The sequence below is a fragment of the Benincasa hispida genome, chromosome 7 (genome assembly GCF_027475165.1).
Source record: "Benincasa hispida cultivar pf3 chromosome 7, pf3_genome.v1.1, whole genome shotgun sequence".
Classification (NCBI taxonomy): domain Eukaryota; kingdom Viridiplantae; phylum Streptophyta; class Magnoliopsida; order Cucurbitales; family Cucurbitaceae; genus Benincasa; species Benincasa hispida.
This window is the reverse complement of record NC_143484.1, coordinates 1,295,281-1,316,177: the sequence shown is the minus strand read 5'-3', so window position 1 is coordinate 1,316,177 and position 20,897 is coordinate 1,295,281. Positions and strand designations below refer to the sequence as shown.

At 34.0% G+C, this 20,897-nt stretch overlaps 1 non-coding gene across 1 annotated transcript; it reads right to left on the bottom strand.

Moving 5' to 3' along the window:
- Positions 1 to 17,754: 17,754 nt before the first annotated feature.
- TRNAA-AGC (transfer RNA alanine (anticodon AGC)) lies at positions 17,755 to 17,827 on the bottom strand. Its single transcript has one exon. It is a non-coding gene; the product is annotated as a tRNA-Ala (tRNA).
- Positions 17,828 to 20,897: the final 3,070 nt, after the last annotated feature.

Sequence of the window (20,897 nt, the reverse complement as noted above, 5' to 3'; positions counted from 1 at the left end):
AATAACTCTTAGGGTTGTGAATCAGAGAGGTTATCTCAGAAAAACCAGTGGGAGTTCCTAAAGATGGATTTATGTACTTCTTGTTAATGTAATAAAAAGTTATGTATCTATTTTTTGTAAAGAACAAATTGTATAGAAATATCCTTTTGTTAGAAATGAAGTGTTCAATAGCAAAATAAGTTTTTTTTTTTTTTTAATTTGTTCTACTATAAAACAACTTCTATGTTAAAACCAACCAAGGTGAAGACCATTAAAATATTTAGATATTTAAACAGCTAAAAAACAAAAGGCAAGAGTTTCTTCAAGTACTTATCTTTGGCAATTAAAAATTTGGTCACATAAGTCTTAATGGAATTAAGAAGGTTAAAAGTGATCATCTAAATTAGTTAGAAGACAACCTTTTAACACTATGTGTGTCTTATCTTGGAGATAAGATGATCAAAATATTTTTTATAAGAAAAAGTCTTAAAGCGCCAAAAGAACCCTTAGAGCTCGAACATTCAGACATATATGGTCCGATGAATGTCAAGGCACAATGAGGGTATGAATATTTCATTAGTTTTAATGATGATTATTCAAAGTACATTTATATTTACCTAAATCAAAGTTTAAAACACTTGAAAAGTGCAAGTTGTATTAAAACTTATTAGGTAAAATAATTAAGACACTCGATCAAATCGAGGTAGAAAGTACAGAAAATCTGAGATTTCTAAGAGTACTTGATAGAACTTAGAATCCAATTACAACTCTCTACACCTAGTGCCTTGGCAGAACGATGTATCAGGAAGAAAAACAGAACCCTATTAAATATAGTTCAGTTGTTAGATGAGTTTTTGCTTAGTTGCCAAAATTGTTTTTGGGATATGCAGTAGTGACTGTTAAATACTTTATTAACATAATTCCATTAAAAGTGTTTCTGAAACTCCATATGTGATGTTGTTTATGACAAGTAAAGGATGTTTACTTATTTTAGAATTTGGGAAAGACCGACACATGTGTTAGTTTCGAACCCTAAGGTATTGGAATATCATTCAAAGAGTATGCCTATCTGTAGGCTACCCAAAAGTAGTATACTTCTTCAATCTAGAAGAAAATCAAGTATTTGTAATCGACAAATGCTGGTTTACTTGAAGAAATAAACATAAGAGATCATCAAGTATTATATCAAGTTTCCATAATCGCAAGAGAAAATCAATAAGAGTTATTAATTAAGCTGATCCCGTAAACAAAGGCTGTTAAGACAGCACATATGCATCTTACTCAAAGAGTTGAGGGTGCCTCGACGTAGTAGGAGGGTTGTATGACATCCTAGCCATAACATGGATTTAGTGGAAACTCAAGCCACAAATATTTGGTGATGGCATCAAGAAGCAAGAAGTTGTGGGTATAAGATGCATTGCCTATTAGTTGACAGTTAAGAAGCCCACCGTATACTGATATGTATACAACAATCCTCTCGGCTAAAATGTTTGGGGGTCACCTCTGAAACTAGGACTACGGGTTTTATAATCTAGGGAAAGTGGGAGAAAAATCCATGGATATATAATACCTAAGGTATAGGATACCTAGTAAAGGCAAATCATGGGTATGTGATGCCCATGTTTATCGTATTTCTCTCTACAAACTCAAAACTCAACATTATGCATACATATATGTGTTACCACTGAGTTTTAGTCTAAGTGGGAGTTTTTTGGGTTTTATGTCCTAAAATTCGTGGTTTGTAAATAATAAACTTATTATGTTAATCAATATATGTGTTATTAAAATTTAATTCAATAGGGTTGTTATTGAATGTATGAATTGCTCATTTCATTTTAAAAATAATAGAAATCTAATAAACTAAGATCCATGGCTATTACATGAGTACTTGAACTATATGTGAAGACATAAGAGTGGATTAAGTTTGAGTAAATAGCCAAAATGGTCTATGGTATATGGATAAGGTAGGGTACCTTATTCTAGGGACACTATCGGATGCGACCCACTTTATAGATGTTACAAATGTTGTAAAGTGCTACAAATGAAGTGATCATGACTCGTTCATGTGGATACATGCGAGTGGAGGCATCAGGTAAAAAGTTTGTATAAGATCTGACCAAGAAATAAGTCACTCTTATTTTAAAATGTTGTTTACTATTTAAGATTGGTTATTTCAAAGCGATGATATAGGTAACTTAACTTTAATCCTAAGCTAACTATGAACTCCTGTTTATTCGGGATTATCCTTAGATTTGCATGGGTGAGCATTGGCTCAACAGCGCCGGCTTAATAAGCCTCCCATTTCAGGGCTAAGACCGAGTAGATAGTTGGGGGCATAGGGTGCAAGATGAAATTCGCTCATGCCCGCTATTAGGGATAGTAGAGAGGTTATTCCTTAAGTGCTGACTTCGGATCTTGAACAAGGGGCCTCACCCTCTCTTTGGCTCAAGAGGAACTCGATTTGATGATTGGATCACAAACCAATTGTTCATTAGAGGATCAATGAAACTTCAGGAACAAGAGGTAATCTCGGGGGTAAAACAACTATTGACCCTATTGTTATTACGAACAACCCATGAAGGGTTAACTTACTAATTATGGTTATATCGAGTGGACACAATATATCTATAGTGAGGGAAGTGCAACTACTAGGTTTTAGTGGAATGACTTGATAGTTAATGAATGGTGGTTAATTAAGTTAAAGAGTTTAGCCGGTTAATCTCGGATCGTTTGAGCCCATGATTTGTTGGTCCATTAGGTCCCCTTACTAGCTCACAAATGGAATAAACCTTAGAATAACGTGATGAGTAAATTTGAAACGTTCAAATTCGAATTAAGGGAATTAATAATTATCTACGATATAATTACACGTTTAAGTATCGAATTAAACGAAATTGGAGAATTGGTTGATATTTAAATTCAATTTAAATATCAAAGCACATGAAAAGGGATTCGTGGTTTTGGAATTGACATTTAATTAAATTAGTATAATTAATTAAACTATTTAATTAATTAAATCAATTAATTTTAAAATTGAAAATTTGAATTTTGTGAAAATTCAAATTTAGAAAATCAATTTTTGTTTTAATTTAATTTTTGGAAAATTAGATTAAAAATTGAATTTTAATGAAAATTTAATTAATTGATTTTAAATCAATTTTAAAATAGAAATTGATTTTGAAAAATGGAAAATTCAATTTTAATTTGATTAAAATTTAATTTAATTCGAAAAATTGGAAAAACCACTAAGTTGAGTGGGTTTTTCCAACTTGACTCATTATTCTACTCAATCCCACTTAATTTTCTCAAGTAAGAGTTGTTTAATTGTTGTGTAATCTGAATGCATGAGAGTTTAGTACAAAACTCAATATTTTTTGCTGAGATTGATGGCCATGCAAAAACTAAGATTTTTTAGATTAAGTGATTGAAGAAGAGTTCTTCAAGTTCCTGCAAGAAACCAACTTCTCCTTTGAAAATTCCCTTAATCCAGTTCATTTTGAGTCCCACAATTCAATCTAAGGTCCAAGAGAATAGTAGGGAAGATCCTTTGGTGGTCCACAAGCTTTTGGAGGGATAATTAAAGCTGATTTCATGGATCAAATGAGTTTTTCAAAGGTATTTCTGAAACCCTCTTAATGTTCTATGAACATGCTAATTTAGATGCTAAAATTAATGAATTAGAGTGCTTCGTGATTCTGAATTCTTCCGCTGTATGCTTACTAACTCCATCAGAACACATGACTTATAGTTTAATGACAGATTTTATATATAACTTTCATGCATTCCAATTAAGTTTTATGCCATGTTTTTACATGAAACTAAGCTTTTCAAGGATTTTCTAAAGCATGTTAAGTATGTTGTTATATAATGAAGATTCATGTATAGTTAAAATGTTTTATGCTTTGCATGAAAAACCTACTCCTGGACATTGGTACCGAAGGTATGGTAAGGTATCCAGTTACATGGGGATGTTTGCTACCGAAGGTAAGGTAAGGTAGGCAGGATCCTAGTCAGTTCTACTTGCACATACGATCTATATTATCGACATTGATGAGATCGAGTAAAAGAGCTCTTTCTCAACTAAGGTTATTAGAGATTGAGCAAAAGGGCTTTCCCACATGCTTAGGCAAAGGCGTAGAGGCGCTTTGCAAGAAATGATGATGAGTTCTATTCTAGGGTTTTTATATGCCATGTTTTCATTTTTCTAGCTTTAATTTTAAATCTTGTAAATAGAACTGTAAATTTTTATAAAAAGCATGTTTATGTTATTCTTGTATAAAAGCATGCTTATTAAAATAGTCACTCACTAGACATTTTAAGCTCATTCTTTTAAATATTTTCTCTTCCCATGTAGCGGTAAACAACCCAAAGCCTAGAAAATCTGCCAGCCAGTCATTACTCAGGATTTTCAAGCATTTTGAAGTTTAAGTGGTCCACTTTGCTATGTTTAGACCTTGGTTTTATCTGTACATGTCATGAGGGAAGGGTAGAACTTGCATCAAGTCGTCGTTGTATTAAACTTAAGTTTTCAGAATTGGTCAGTGCAAAATAGGTGTCGTTAATTCTATCTTACCCAAACAAATAAAATTCATAATGCTCGAACAACTACTAAAACTAATATCTAGTTAAAATGGAAGTAGGAGGTTGATCCCAAGGGAACCTCTATTAATTGACTAAAAATAACATTTGAATTAAAAAAGATAGTAATTTGGAGGACGGGGAGGGGGAGGGGGAGGGGGGACTAGAATGAAATAAAAGCAACTTGTAACACAAAATTATTATTTCTTTTTATAAAGGGAATTGATAGAAAAATATTCTTGAGAAATCTTGTTACTAGGTTTAATTCTATCATTGTTCTTGAACAATTATTTGAAAACTGAACATCTCATAATCCAATAAGGGAAGACCCTAAAAGACCCATATAGCCACTTAACATGAATCATATCAATTAGCCCTAATCTAAGTAAAAACACTTCCATATATCATTTATCATGTTCTTTTCTTAGATTGCTTTAAAGACAAGGGTTATCATGATTATGACATTCAAGAAACACATTAAAGTAAATTTCAAGAATGGTTGAATGAATGTTCTAAATTAAGAAATTCAAGATTTAAATTCAGAAGAAAAAAAAAGTCTTAATTAACACAAGAAAACTTAATTTTTTTGTAACCTATCTCACCATTATGAAATAGTACCAAGCAAGAATTACATACAAGAATTCAATGGAATCAAGGCGTCAATTATCCTCCATTAATTTCTATTCAAATTCAGCCCAAGAACATTCAAGAATGCAGGCAATTCAAGAAAATGTACAAAAACTCAAGAATTTAATCCTAGAATTAAGATTTCCCGAGAAATAAAATTACCTAACCATAGAATTGAGAAGTCTTGAAAGAAATTCTTGAAAAATTGATACAATCCATGAATAATTCACAAAGAAGACTAAAACTAAATTTGTGAAATTCTCTCTAAATTTGATCTAAGCTCTCTCTATCAACAAAAAAAAAAAGATGAATTTTCTCCTTGTGGTGAAGTCTAAAACTAAAGCCTTTTTTTTCTAAAAAGGGTCGCAACGTTGCAACGCTGCGAATAAGAAGTCCAACGCTACATTGTGCAGGCACGCACACGTGCATTTTTAGTTTTTTTGTCAACTTTCGGAGCGTTGCAACGCTGCGTCAAGCGTTGCGACGCTGCCCTATTTTACAGTAAAATGGTGCATTCGGTCCTTCAGTGTCGAGCTAGCATTGAACTTAGTGTTGTGGGGAGCGTTGTGACACTCCGATTATTGCTGAAGTGTGTTGACTTGTTCCTTTAAATGGGCAAAATGGTAATTTGTCTAGGCTTTTCTTCTAAATTGATTATTTGGCATCGTTTGACTCGATTTAGCTCCAAATTCTTCGAAATAACTCTATTTTTGTCGAGATTAATGAAAATCCGATAATTTTGAAGAATTATTAGATGATGTGAAGAAACCATTGTACCCAAATTGTAAAACTTTACCAAAATATCTACCTTAGTAAAGTTATATGATTTGAAAGCTAAATTTGGATGGAGAGATAAGAGTTTCACTGAGTTGTTAGAATTAACATGACATATTAGCTAGTCCTAATGAAATTCCAACTTCTACTTATGAAGCAAAAAAGATGTTGAGTACTCTTGGAATGAAGTACGAGAAGATTCATACATGTAGCAACGATTGTTGCTTCTTTAGAAAAGAACTCTCTAATGCAGATGTTAGTCCTATTTGTGGTACGTCAAGATGGAAGCTTCATGAAAATTTAAAGGAAAGGGCTAAAAATTCCTCAGCAAAAGTCATGTAGTATTTCTCCACAATTCCAAGATTTGAAAGAATGTTTCGAAGCAAAGAAACATCAATTTGATTGACGTGGCATGCTATATAAAAAGAAACCGATGGTTTATTAAAACATCCCAAAGATGCCCTATCGTGAAAAAAAAAAATAGACAATTTGTGGCCAGAATTTGGGTAAAAAAAACTTGATGAAAGGAAATAAGATGTCAATTTACTCGACAACTAAAATCCCTTAGACGCAATATGCGATGCATGTTCTTAAGGTATGAGTTAATAGTCATGCGTCGATGGTCATGCATTGGAATGACTATGCGTTAATAAATGTATGTGATGACCATGCGTCCTGTCACAAGTTTTCTTGCGCTCACGCTAAGTATAACGCGAACGCAAGTTTCTCAGGTGATCCGAGGTCGAACTCAGGGACTTGTAGCTGGCTGAATGCGGTAATGTGCATGCGACGGTTAAATAAAAGAATGGATGGGAAGGTTTCTACACTAACACTACTCCTACTCCTAGTTAACAGACAACGCAATGAGAATATGAATGAGAGGTAGAGACAAGACAACTCTTGACATAAAACAAATAAATGAGAAAAATAGATAAAATACGGAGATGTTTTCATTGCAATACTTAAGAGTGACTGCAAGGGCAACCTTAGTCAACGCAAGCCATGCAATCATGCTACACACACTTGAGACTAACTCTAGAACGTATGCGGTAGGTATGCATAAGTGTCGAGATAACCACATACAACACCATATCCTACTTCCTGGATGCATGCAATATCCTATCCGTAGGGTGCATATGCTGTGTGAAAGCAAACAAAGCTTATCTCTAAGTTTCCCATTCTTGTCTATGTGTTTAAATCCGCTCTCTTGAGTCTTAGATTTGGGTTTTAGACTACTCTCTCAAGTATGCCTAAATGATGGATGATGCGCTCATAGACAAGGTAACCACATGAACTTTACTGACATAAGATTATTCCTATCTCTAGTGAACAATGACTTACATTGCTTAATGCGACCAACCACTTACCCTCCCAGGCAGTTGGTTGTTGCTGACTTTACTCATAGACAAGCATTGTGTCCGCCTATAGACAAGCGTTGCTACAACTTCATACTAAGCAAATAAGGTTTTCTCACATACTCACGCAACACACACCTCTCGATGGTTTGTTACATGCTTCATATTCCTAATCCACATGACTAAGTATGCAATACTCTAGCAATCTCACTAAGTGATGTAATGAAAGTTAAAGATGCTAAGTAGAGAAGATGGAGATGGAATCGAAGGAAACATAGAAATGTATTGAAAATAAAATGTATTAATTCCTTAATCACAAAATGTCATACAATACAATATAGGAAAAAAAAAGGAAAATGAAATGACCGGCTGGAAGCAAAGACTTGTTCCAGCGGATGTGCGTCAAGTTTGCTAGTGGTGCCATGGATGGACAGTGAAGCTGACTCTCTCAAGATCAAGCTCCGGTCGAAGGCTTCGGTCGTCACTCGGAATGGATGAAGGAGGTGAAGAACTCTCAAATGTCTTCTCACGCATTTTTCTGGATCGTAGGGAAACACCCTGGGTTGCAGGGGTAATCCTCAGACCTCCTTGAAATTGTGCTCATCGGCTTCTTTATATAGAGCTTGGATCGCCAACAGCATTAATGGACTAGTCCGATTTTGCCATTCGCGGCGCGTTTAGTCTCTGAATCTCTACTGCTAATGACGTGTTAAGTGAGATGTCAACATCATCTTTTGATTTTCTCGAGGTAGATGCGTTGATGCGGTCATTCCACTAACTTTGCGTTAATCCCATTAGTATGCGTTATCATGTAGCCGCAATCATTTAATGACCGCATTCACTTAATACCGCAACTTCTACATGATGACCGCAATCGCTTGACAAGCGCAAATCCCATGCGATGGACCTATACGGCTGATTACCGCAACATCCATGCGTTGATCGAACGCGTTCGCCTTTACGATGGAGAGTTTTCTCCGCATGCGGTCGTCTATGTGGTAGTACGGATTCCGCGTTTGCATCCACTTCTTGCGTTAGCTACAAAAATAGACAATTGAACGCAAAATAACACATGATAATGGGTTAGCTGAGATTCTTAATGTTGAACGCCACAAGCTTAATTTCTTATGAATTCCTAACATAATTGCCGCATATTTTGCTTAATAGCCCTCATAATTCTAAGTAAAAAGCCTAAGATGACATGCATTTCTGCATGTTATCAGTCAGAACCTAGAAATCTTCGTCTTGCTCTATCGACAGATGGGTAAATCTTCGTCTTGCTCTATCGACAGATGGGTAAATCCACATGGAGATCTTAGTAGTAGATATAGTTGTTGGCTAGTGATGTTAGTGACATACAATCTACCTCCATGGTTGTGCATGAAGTAAAAAAAAATTATGTTGACGACACTAATATTTGGTCCTAAACAACCAAAAAATGACATAGATGTTTATTTAGCTCCGTTAGTAGATGATTTGAAAAAACTTTGGAAAGATGGGTTAGAATGTTACGATGCATATGAAGAACAACATTTGATGCTTAAAGCTATTTTATTATGGACCATTAATGATTTTTCTACGTAAGGTAACTTGTATGGTTGTAGGGTTAAAGGATATCATGCATGTCCAATTTGTGGAGAGAAAACTTCATCCACTTATTTACCAAAAGGAAAGAAGATGGCATATCTCGAGCATCTCAAGTTTCTTCCACGCCATCATCCATATAGGAAACAAAAGAAAGCTTTAAATGGCGCACAAGAATTAGGATTTTCTCGAGAACCATTGAGTAGGGAAGAAATTCTGGTAGAAACAAGTAAGTATCAATATTCATTTGGAAAGAAAACTATCAAGGAAAAGAATAGTGGAGACAGTGTTGGTTTTATGTACTAAAACTTACAGTTTGTAAAATTAAACATATTCTATTATCAATAAAAGATGTTATTCAACATTTGTTCATCTTCATAAAGGTATTGAATTTATTAATTGCATTCATAGTGTCTAAATCCAATAAACTAAAATCCATGGCTATTATATGAATACTTTAACTTTATGTAAAGATATAAAGTTGGATCAAGTTCGAGTAAATAGCCAAAACGGTCTATAGTACATGATTAAGATTGGGTACCTTATTTTGGTAACACTATTGGATGCGGACTACTCTGTAGCTCTTACAAGTTGTTGTAAAGATACTACAAACGAAGTGATCCAGATTCGTTCATGTATTGACATGAGGAGTGGGGGCGTCCTATGCAATTAGTTTGCATAAGATCGGACCAAGAAATAAGTCACTCTTACTTTATAACGTTATTTCCTGTTTAAGACTGACTACTTCACTTAGATGACCTAGGTAACTCGATCTTAATCCTGAGCTAACTATAAACTCTTGTTTATTCGAGATTATCCTTAAATTTGCATAGGCGAGGGTCGGCTCAATAAGCTTCCCATTTCAGGGGTAAGACCAGGTAGATAGTTGGGGACATAGGGTATAAGACGGAATTCATGCCTACCCGATTTAGAGATAGGAGAAAAGTTGTTCTCTTAAGTACTGAATCCAGGTCTGAACAAGAGGCCCCACCCTCTTACTGGCTCGAGAGGGATCCATTTTAGTGATTGGATCATAAACCAATTGTTCATTAGACAATTAGTTGGAACTTAAGGAATAAGACATAATATCGAGGGTAAAACTGTACATTGACCCAGTCGGTATTACGAACAATCTGTAAATGGTCGACTTACTAGTTATGGTTAAATCTTGTGGACACATATATATCTACAATGAGGAGAGTGCAACTATCAAGCTACAGTGGTGTGACTCGATAGTTAACGACTACTGATTAATTCGGTCTAAGGAGATTAGCCAATTAATCTTAATCGTTGGAGCTCATGATCTATAGGTCCATAAGGTCTCTTTACTAGCATGTAAAATATGAACACCTTGAATTATTAAATTGAGTGAATTTGGAATGATATCAATTTGAATTGTTCAAATTGAAAATAGTGTTTTGAGTTTGAATTAGTTCAAATTCAAAATTAGGGTTTGCACAATTATATTTAATATAATTGATGTTATTGTTGAAATGAAACAAAATTGGAGAGTGTATAATATTTAAATGATGATTTAAATATCAATTACATGAATAAGATTCATGTTTAAAATTGGGTGTGTGATTAATTTAATATTTGATATTAAATTAATTAATTAATTAAAAATCAAGTTAATTTCAAATTTCAATTTAATTAACTGGATTTTGAAAGTTTGATTTTGATCAAATTGAAAATTAAGTTTTGAAAATATATATAAAAAAAAAATATTTCTTTTTGAATTTTCAAAATGGAAACACCCCACTTCTTTGAAGCATGAGGTGTTTCCACATTAAACACCCACAAATCCCACATTCATGAACACTTGGGAGGTGGCATTTAACCAGATTATTGATAATCTGCATGTAGAAGATCAATAAAAGCTTCCCAATTTGATCAGATAAAAGAGTGAGGCTGTTGGAAAAATAGTTTTCTGCAACTCCCCATCTTCTTCCTTTCAAACCAGAAAAACCTTCACAAATTCACTCAAATTCGAGTTCCACCACTCAAATTCAAGGCTAAGAATAGTAGAAAATATCTCTTAGTGGTTCACGGTTGATTTGGAGCTGAATTGGAGTGAAAAGAAGCTTGAAATTTGAAGAATTCATCAAGAGGTATGTAACATGAAATGCACTTGTGATTTTCTGAAAATGCAGCTTTAAAACTCAAATTAAATGTAATTAGAGTGCTTATTGATTATGTTTGCTCCGTTGCATGCTACTGTATCCTATCATATAACCCTTCAACTTAAGATGGATAGCCAACTATGGCAAAATATTCTGGTTACGTGGTCAATGTTTACTACTATCACACAAAGAATCGTGATGATAGGAGGGTTCAAAATAGTGGAGTTAGTATAACGACTACCACAATACAAGTCTCTAGTGCTAAGGATAAAAGCTCTGTCATGTCAAATATGACCTTTTATGATGTAATACAAGAAATATGGGAGCTTAACTATCATGGATTATCTTTTATTTTATTCAAATTTAATTGGGTTAAGAATAGAAATTGAATCAAAACAGACGAGTTTGGGTTTACTATTGTGGACCTAAATCTTATTGGACATAAATCAGACCCATTTATTTTAACTTCTCAAGAAAAACAAGTCTTCTATGTAAAAGACCCCACAAATTCAGGTTGGTCAATTATTTTAACATATCCACAGTGAACAATTGAAGATGATTTTTATGAAGATAAAATAGGAGATATGCTGCAAGAGTGTGGTTATGGATGTATGCAAAGAATGCCCAATGTTGATACATCTATTGAGATTGATGATACAACATCCACATACATTAGAAATGATTGTGAGTGTAGATGAGTTAATAAATAATGTATTAAACACAGTATGTCATTTACTATGCTTTTATGTATTAAATATTAAGATTATATGTTTTTTGTGTGAGTATTTATTTATTTATTTATTGTTTTGCAGATTCACATGGAAGATTCAGCAAGTAGCAGCGAGGATGATAGAAATATGACCCCACAACAAAATAGCAGAATAAGTATTCCATGTTGCCCAACTACTATGTCTGAGTTGGCACAAATAAGAACATCTGGGTAATTGTTGCCATTGATTATAATGAACATGGACAACCGATTGGATTTGGTGCAAAGAAAATGCAAAGTTATATCGGAGTTTGTGTTCGATAGCAAATACCTTTTTTATTGTATAGCGGTATATTTTCTATAATTTTAATTCATGTGCATAATAGTTTATTAGTTTATTGTTTACTACTTTTTTCATTGTGTAGATGTTGTTCAATGTAGACTTTAAGTCCAAACATGGTATACTCATGTCAGCATCTAGGATCGAAGCAATTGGATGTCCGACTCGGACCTATATGACATGACCGAGCAATAGAAATACTCTAACACTCCATCTTTGTCATATATTCCATACATCACACTAGATAGATATCATATTCATGGAATATGATTCACTTTCAAGATGCCTTGGTGGTGAAATGGTAGACACGCGAGACTCAAAATCTCGTGCTAAAGAGCGTGAAGGTTTGAGTCCTCTTCAAGGCATAAAAAGTATCTAATGAATTATGAGTTCAATACATCCTGTTTAGCAGAAAGACGGACATTCCTTGCTCATTATCAGAAAATCACTTATTCACAAACCTCGTGTGGGGCTAATAGTTTTCATTTCCCATTCGTACTTTCAAGACCACTTTGACTCAAAAGTTCATACTTCCATTTGAAGATGAACCCTCGGTCTTGCAATTTCCTCATCAACAATATTCTCATATAGATCAAGATCAGTGGGCATTATTTGTTAATGAACGATTAAGTGAATAATGGGATGTAAGTCATTCTAAATAAATGTCAATTTATCATTGTTTTGATAGGTAACTTTAACTAGATTGGTTGTACAGGAAATCAGTCATCTTCAAAGAGAAAGAAGGTTGAAATGTGTATATAATTATCACATTTCTCATAAGGGTTATGAGAATCTTACCCAATAATTAGTAAGTTTTTCGACTTAAATTAAATCTTTTTTTCTAATTGTTGGTGATGATGCCCTAAACTCTCGTGTCCTGTAGTTTGTAAATACAGTTTTGAATGAACGCTTGTGATGTATAATATATGATATTTTTTTCACTTATTGTCTATGAATATTGGATGTTTTATTTGCTTTATCACAAACTAATAAACTAAAATCTCTGGTTGTCATTTGTAACTTAAGCATGTATGTGGAGACATACAAGTGAATCATGTCTTAAGTAATAACTAAAATGGTCTGTAGTATATGGATATAAGAGGGAAACCTTATTCTGGTAACGTTACGTATGCGGCCCGCTTTGTAGAATAGTTACAAGTGTTGTGACTTGCTACAGATGGTCTGATCCTGATCATTCATGTGGGGACATGCGAGTGGGGGCGTCCTATACAAAGAGTTTGTATAAGACTTGACCACAAAGTGTTAACGTCTCGTTATATAACATTGTTCATGATAAAGACTTCACTTCACTAAGATGACCATAGGTAACATGACCTCAATCGTTAGTGAATTGGGAACTCCCGCCTTTGAGGGCGGTCCTTTGATTTGCATGGGTATGAATGGCCTGATCGCCGACTCAAACCTACCACTTTGGGGATTTGTCTGATTTGGGAGCTGGGAACTCAGCTATACAAAATGGAATTCACTCATTCCCCGAAGTAGAAGTAAGTAGATAGATTGCTCCCTTAAAGGCTGATCTTGGGGCTTGAACGATGTGGTGCCACACACCTTCCCATGACCCGAGAGGTGTCCACACATAGTAGGACTATGTTGTATTGTTCATTAGAGGGATCAGTGGTACTTAAGGAGTTAGATGTAACTACAGGGGCAAAACGATAAATTGGCCCAGCTGTACTTACAACCATCTGTGAAGGGTTATCGTACTGTTGATTAGTTATATCCGATGGATACAAAAATATATTTGTGATAAGAAGAGTTCAGCTGTTTCTCGTGGCTAAAGAGTTTATTCAGCTATTCACGTATCGTTAGAGCTTCGAGCCATAGGTCCATAAGGTCCCTTTGGTAGTTCAATGGATTCAAGTTGAGAATCAGTTTTTGGGTCAGTTTGAAATGTTCAAATTGACAAGAGGGAATTCGATTATATATGATATGATTGAACTGGTTAATTATATATGATATGATTGACTTTATGTATGAGATACATTATTTGGAGAAAAATGGATATAAATATGATTTATATCTAGTGAAGGAGAAAACACTATGATTTATATGTGATATTAACCATAGGTTAATGAATATAATATGATTATATTTATAATTTTAATCGGACAATTATAGGATAATTGTGTCGGCGTTTTCTCTGTAACCGTGTGTTAGTGGGAGGTTTCTTTCAGTTTTTGTAATTGAAGAATAAAATGAAAATCGTTTTCATTTTGTAAAGAGATCATATAATTCGTTCACGAGTTGTATACTGCCTATCACATAGCAAACCGAAAGCCTACACGAAAGCTCAAAGTTTCTACACGATCGTATACACGTGTGCTTCTTTCTAAACAATCGCATAGGAATTGCTAAATGATCGTCTAGCTCTTTCCTAAACGATTGCACGCCCGAGCAATTACTAAACGATCGTCTATACAATCACAACCTATTTACTAAGCGATCGTGTACCTTCTTCTAAATGATTAAGCATTTTCTATACGATAGACCCTGCCTTCTCCCACTTGCTTGGTCGTTGTAAATGATCTTCGTTTCCTTCTTCCCTCTACCAAATCCAACATAGCCCACTCCTCCTGGATTCTCACCCCAAGAATATCAAGGGATCTTGGTAATTTGTTGTTTAATGCATATCTATTCTGTTAGATTGTAAATATGGTAATTCTGTTACAATGAGTTTGGAACGATCCGCTTTCATTCAGAGGTACTCTTGTATAAGAGTTCCTTCACTAATATGTTTATGCTAATTAAATATGTATGTTCATGTAGAACATATCGAGTGATCCTTCTTATTGTTCGACTTTATGGAAAGAAGCATGAAAAAAAAACTAATGAATACTTTGATAAAGCCACTCAAGAATGTGCTAGTCGAATTATAAGTTTATATTGTACAAAGTTTAAGATGGCATTGTTAGGGTTTGTGCCCTAAAGTCTCGTGTCCAGTAGTTTGTAAACAGCTTTGTACGAACAATTATGATGTATAATATAAATGATATTTACTTCACTACTTGACTTTGCACATTAGATGTTTTTTATTTTACCATAAACCAATAAACTTAATATTACTGGTTATCTGTATGTAACTTAAGCATGTATGTGGTGACATATAAGTGGATCATGTCATGAGTGATAACCAAAATGGTCTGTAGTATATGGATATAGGAGGGAAACTTTATCCTGATAACGCTATAGATATGGCCCGCTTTATGTAATGGTCACAAGTGTTGTGACTTATCATAGATGGTCTGATCCTGATTATTCGTGTAGGGGACATGCGAGCGGGGGGTGTTCTATACAAAGAGTTTGTATAAGACTTAACCACGGAGTGTTAATGTCTCGTTATATAACACTGTTCATGACTGAGACTTCACTTCACTAGGATGACCATAGGTAACATGACCTTAATCCTAAGTGAGTTGGGAATTCTTGCCATTGAGGGCAGTCATTTGATTTGCATGAATACGAGTGGCCAGAACGCCGACTCAAACCTACCATTTTGGGGATTCGTCTGATTTGGGAGCTAGGAACTCAGCTACACAAGATGGAATTCACTCCTTCTCTAGGCAGGGGTAAGTAGATAGATAACTCCCTTAAGGGCTAATTCTAGGGCTTGAACAATGTGGCGCCACGCACCTTCTCATGGCTCAAGAGGTGTTCACACATGGTAGGACTATGTTGTATTGTTCATTAGAGGGATCAGTGGTACTTAAGGAGGAAAATGTAATTACAGGGGCAAAATGGTAAATTGGCATGCTGTAATTACGAGCATCTGTGAAGGGTCATCATACTGATGATTGGTTATATCCAATGAACATAGAAATATATCTATGGCAAGAAGAGTTCAACTGTCGGTCTTTAGTGGAATGCCTAGCAGTTAACGGATGGTGGATATCTTAACTAAAAGTTTAGTCACCTATTCACGTACCGTTTGAGCTTCGAGCCATATGTCCATAAGGTCCCCTTGGTAGTTTGGATACAAGTTGAGAATCAATTTTTTGGTCAGTTTGAAATGTTCAAATTGACAAGAGGGAGTTCAATTATATATGATATAATTGAACGAGTTAATTAAATATGATATAATTAACTTTATGTATGAGATACATTAATTTGGAGGAAATTGGATATAAATATGATTTATATCTAGTAGAAGAAAATATTATAGTTAACATATGATATTAATTATATGTTATGAATATGATAAGATCACATTCATTGGACGGTTATAAAGGAAATGGGAAGGCACCTCTTCTGTTCTAAATAACGGATGAGTGCATTATAAATAGCAGATGGTATGTTGATCTCGGTGTGCGCGAACATTGTGAAAAGATAATGTCATCATTTAGGAAATCAATGCCTATACGATAGTTACTGCACAATTGCTTACATATACAATATTGCTAAGCGATCGCATACCGATTACATCGTCGTGCGCTATTATCTAAATGATCGTTTATCTTTTTCCTAAGCGATCGTTTAACTCCAAGTATTTACTAAACAATCGTATAGACGATTGCTCACCCTTTTCCTACGCGATCGTTTGGACGATCGCTCACCCTTTTCCTACACGATCGTTTAGACAATCGCTTACTTTTCCTACATGATCGTATACTTCACCTAAACGATCAAGCATCTTGTCTATGTAATAGACGACCGCATCTCCCACTTTCTTGATTGTTGTGTACGGTCTCTCTTCCTCCTTTTCTCCATCAAATCCGAACAAAGTCCACACTTTGGATTCTCACTCTAAGAATACTGAGGGCTCTGAGTGGTGTTGTCTTCTCCATTTTCTTCTGTCCGAGTGGTGATTGTTCAAGGTAGACTGTTGGCCTTCAGACTCGCTGTGAAGAAGAAATCTTCATCTGGTATGATTACTTGATCTCTTTAGCATTATGAAAGTATGTTTGAATGTATATGCGGTAATTCTATCACAATGAATTGGAAAGATCCGCTTCCGCTCATAGGTACTCTTGAATGAGAGTTCCTTTAGGCATATATATAATATCTAAAACTTGTGATAACATATATATTGTGTGAACGTTGTAGTATGTTTTACAAGATAAATTAGATAAAGTCTATGAAGGTGAAGATGTTTTGACCAAAGCATTGGTTACAGATGAACATTGGGGACATGTTAGAGGAGTGGGTGATTTTGTTTCCCATTCCCTATATTTCAAATTAGTAAAACCAAAGTCCACAATGAGCCAAAAAATTGAAGGAGGCTCTAATGAAAAGAATGTTCGACATGCCAAAGTGTCAAGAGAAAAAACTCATAACAAACAATCTCATCAAACCAAATCATCTGTTGGAAGTGTCGCACTTAGTGCATCTAAAGAAGAGGATATTGAGAATATGCCTAAAGAATATTTGGAGGTAATTTATTTATTATGACTTTTAAATTTTAATTATATTGTGCTTAACCATGCATGACATTAGTTCTTTTAAATTTGTTAAGGAAACACCATGGCACTTGACTATTGGAACTCTATATAGTATTGTTGTAGTAGCCACAATGTTTGATGATGATGTGTCATACTTAATGGTTAAAGTACTGATTGACATTGTCATGGGAGAATATTTGCCAATACCAATTCCTGTGAAGAAAAAAATAGAGTCTTTAAATCAAGCAATAGGCAAACATTGCCTCGTGAACTTGTAAGGATCCCATAAAGGAGATGTGGGGTATCGATCCCCATACCTCTCGCATGCTAAGCGAGCGCTCTACCATCTGAGCTACATCCCCATTACTATTTTATGAATTAGCTAACATATCAACCATTTTCTTTGTTTAGTTGTAAATAACTAATCTAGTAAGTGGATTTATGTATATCTTATATTTCAAGGTCTTCTGGGATGATAGTAGTATTCTATTTATTTTATACCTTTAGTCTTTATCTATGTTTAGAGTGATAGGATTAGATAACATGCAAATGAAGCAAACAGAATCAGTAAGCACTCTAATTACATTTAATTTGAGTTCTAAAACATGTTGAAACAAAAATTTAAGCAGAGAGTTTCTCAACAACATACCTTTGATGAATTCTCCCTATTTCAAGCTGCTCTTCTTGTAATTTCAGCTTCAATTCAACAGTGAACCACCAAGGGATCTTCTCTACTATTCTTAACCTTGAATTTGAGTGGTGGAACTCACAATTGAGCTGAATTTGTGAAGGAAAAGGGATGAGTTTTCAAGTCTAGGAAAAGAACTCAGCTGAAAATTTTCCCTATAGTTCTTCCAATTTCTTTCTTTTTGATCCTCACAAATTGAATTGTTTGATCCACAGTTTTCATGCAGGCACTGAAGGAGACATCTCAAAGCCACCTCAATTGCATGTATGAAAATGGGATTTGTGTGTGTATATGGGAGGAACACCTCAATTTGGTGAAAATATTGGAAGATCCCACTCAAATCCAATTTCCAATTTTTATATTTTTAAATTCAAATTTTAATTAATTAGAAAATTAACTAAACTTTGATCTAATTAATTCACAATTAATTAAATTTAAAACATCAAAATTCAATTTCTCAAATTGAATTGAAATTGAAAATTAATTTGATTTTTAATTAATTAAACATATTTAATTAATTAAATAATAATTTAATATCAAAATATTAAATTAACCATACATCTAATTTTAAACATGAATCCTATTAATGTAATTAATATTTAAATCAATATTTAAATATTATAAACTCTCCAATTTTGTTTAATTTCAATAAATTAAACGTTTAATTATATCAAATATAATTATACAAACCTTAATTTGAATTTGAACTTATTCGAGTTCAAACCCTAATTGCAATTTGAACATTTCAATTTCAAATTCAATTTGAACACTTCAAATTGATAACATTCCAAATTCACTCAATTTTTAATTCAAGATGTTGATGTTTTACAAGCTAGTAGAGGGACATTATGGACCTGCAGATTTTGAGCTCCAACGATTTAAGATTAATTGGCTACTACTCTTTAAACAAAATTAATCAATATTCATTAACTATTAAGTCACACCACTATAGCTCGATAGTTGCACTCTTCTCACTATTTTTTTTCAATTTTCTTTACCGCTCTCCGATATATATTTATGTCCACTTGATTTAACCATAATTAGTAAGGCAACCCTTCATAGGTTGTTTGTAATAAAGGTTGGGTCAATATGCTGTTTTACCCTTGATATTACATCTTGCTCCTTAAGTTCCACTGATCCTCTAATGAACAATTGGTTTATGATCCAATCACTGAACCGGATCCCTCTCAGGCCAATGAGAGGGTGGGGTGCCTTGTTCAAGATCTGGATTCAGTACTTAAGAGAACAATCTTTGTCCTATCCCTAAATCAGGTAGGGATGAAATCCTTATTACATCCTATGTCCCAGCTATCTACCCGGTCTTACCCCTTAAACAGGAGGCTTATTGAGCCAGCACTGTTGAGTCAACCCTCACCTATGCAAATCTAAGGATAATCCCGAAGAAACAGGAGTTCATAGTTAGCTCAGGATTAAGATCGAGTTACCTAGGTAATCTAAGCGAAATAATCAGTCTTAAACAGTAAACAATGTTATAAAGTAAGAGTGACTTATTTCTTGGTCCGATCTTACTCAAACTCATTGCATAGGATGCCTTCACTCCTCATGTCAACTATAGAGTGGGCCACATCTGATAGTATTACCAGAATAAGGCACCCAACCTTATTCATATACTATAGATCATTTTGACTCTTTACTCGAACCTAATCCACTTTTATGTCTCCACATAAAGTTCAAATATTCATATAATAGCCATGGATATTAGTTTATTGGATTTAGACCCTATAAGTGCAATTTATATTCAATAACAACTTTATTGAAGTGATGTCGAATAACATCTTTATTGATAATAGAATATATTTAACTTTAAAAACTGCAAGTTTTAGGACATACAACCCAACATTGAGAATTAGAGAGTTTGACATCAATATTCAAAGTTGTTTTGGTATACATAAAAATATCAATAAAATCTATATTATAAAGGTTCTTCAACAAGAAACCTTTAAGTTCCCTTTCTTCATTTTAATATATATATATATATATATATTTATTGAGGTAATGGAATTAGAATATCTGTTATCTCGGTTGAGGACATATTAGTAAAGTATGCCTATTAGGTTGGCTAATTCATATCTATTAGTATTTAGTTATTAATAGTATAGGTTGGTGTATGTTAAAAGAAATAAAGTCACTATCAGTTTTATTGAGAAAATTTTTAAAAAAATAATGTTTATTAAAAAAAATAAGAACACGTAAAGTATACTTTTGGTCTATGAGATTTGAACTTTATTTCTCTTTAGTACTTGAGTTCTTAAAAGTAAGTGAAATTATGAAGATCGTCTAAACTTAGATCCCCCATTTTGATAAATATCTAAAAACAAAGGAAAACCATTAATATGTCTAAACCAATCCTTTATTATGATATTTGTTGTATTTGGTGAAGTGTTGATTAAAATTGTTAATTGATTCTTTTATTATTCTTTAAGTTACGTAAGTTATCTCCTATCAAATCTAAGTGTAAGCTTCATCGGAGTGTCCTGGCAAGTACCACACTCGAACACAGAAACTTTGGTGCAAATAATTTTTTTTAGGTGCTAATGGATTTTACAAAATAGAATTTAATCAATTTAATTGATGATGCTTTGTGCAAATAAAATGGGAAAAAAATATTCAAATGCAATAAAAAGGGAAGGTGAAGGTGGGTGGAGAATGATGGTAAAAGGAGGATGCATTAAAAGTCGGAATGATTGCGCATTGAATGAGAGGAATGAGATGCATTGATGGTG